Source organism: Etheostoma spectabile, unplaced genomic scaffold, assembly GCF_008692095.1.
Source record: "Etheostoma spectabile isolate EspeVRDwgs_2016 unplaced genomic scaffold, UIUC_Espe_1.0 scaffold379, whole genome shotgun sequence".
NCBI lineage: Eukaryota > Metazoa > Chordata > Actinopteri > Perciformes > Percidae > Etheostoma > Etheostoma spectabile.
Window position 1 is genome coordinate 734,971 of NW_022605596.1, and position 529 is coordinate 735,499.

Genomic DNA, 529 nt, shown 5'->3' on the forward strand with positions numbered 1-529 from the left:
AAAGGCGCTGTTAAATAAAATGTATTATTATTATTATTATTATATCAAGGTAGACAACATATTCTTTGTAAATCTTTACAATCATCCCCCGAAAGAAACTAGCGGGTCTGCCTGCGCTGCCCATTTTCAGCATGTAGCTGCTAGCTCCAAGGCTGGGGGGGTTTGGTGAAACCAACAGTTTGAGAACAGCAACACACAGAACGGAGGTGAGGGACATCGGGCAATTGAGCCACATGCAGGGGGGCCGGGCAATTATCCTGGAAAACCAGACTTCTGTTGATCCAGACTACCTGCCTGAGGACTATGGATGTAAATTAGCATTCTTGCTTACACCGGCATGGCTATATCTTGTATTTTATATTTCCGCTGATATCTGCTATCGCGGCGGCCACGGTGAAAAACATAGAAGAAGTTATTGAATTTAACTAACTTCAGGTGGTGGAGTAACAGCGTGTGAGACGGAGCTGCTGGACCATTCATAATGAGTCAGCTGTCTCTCTGTGAGTACCACCATCGCAACCCCCCCCCC

General features: G+C 45.9%; 1 protein-coding gene across 1 annotated transcript in view; it reads right to left on the bottom strand.

Annotated features, from left to right (window-relative positions):
* Positions 1 to 529, bottom strand: part of hnrnpll (heterogeneous nuclear ribonucleoprotein L like) — a 39,894-nt gene that overhangs the window by 4,113 nt on the left and 35,252 nt on the right. The gene's annotated exons all lie outside the window — the stretch shown is intronic.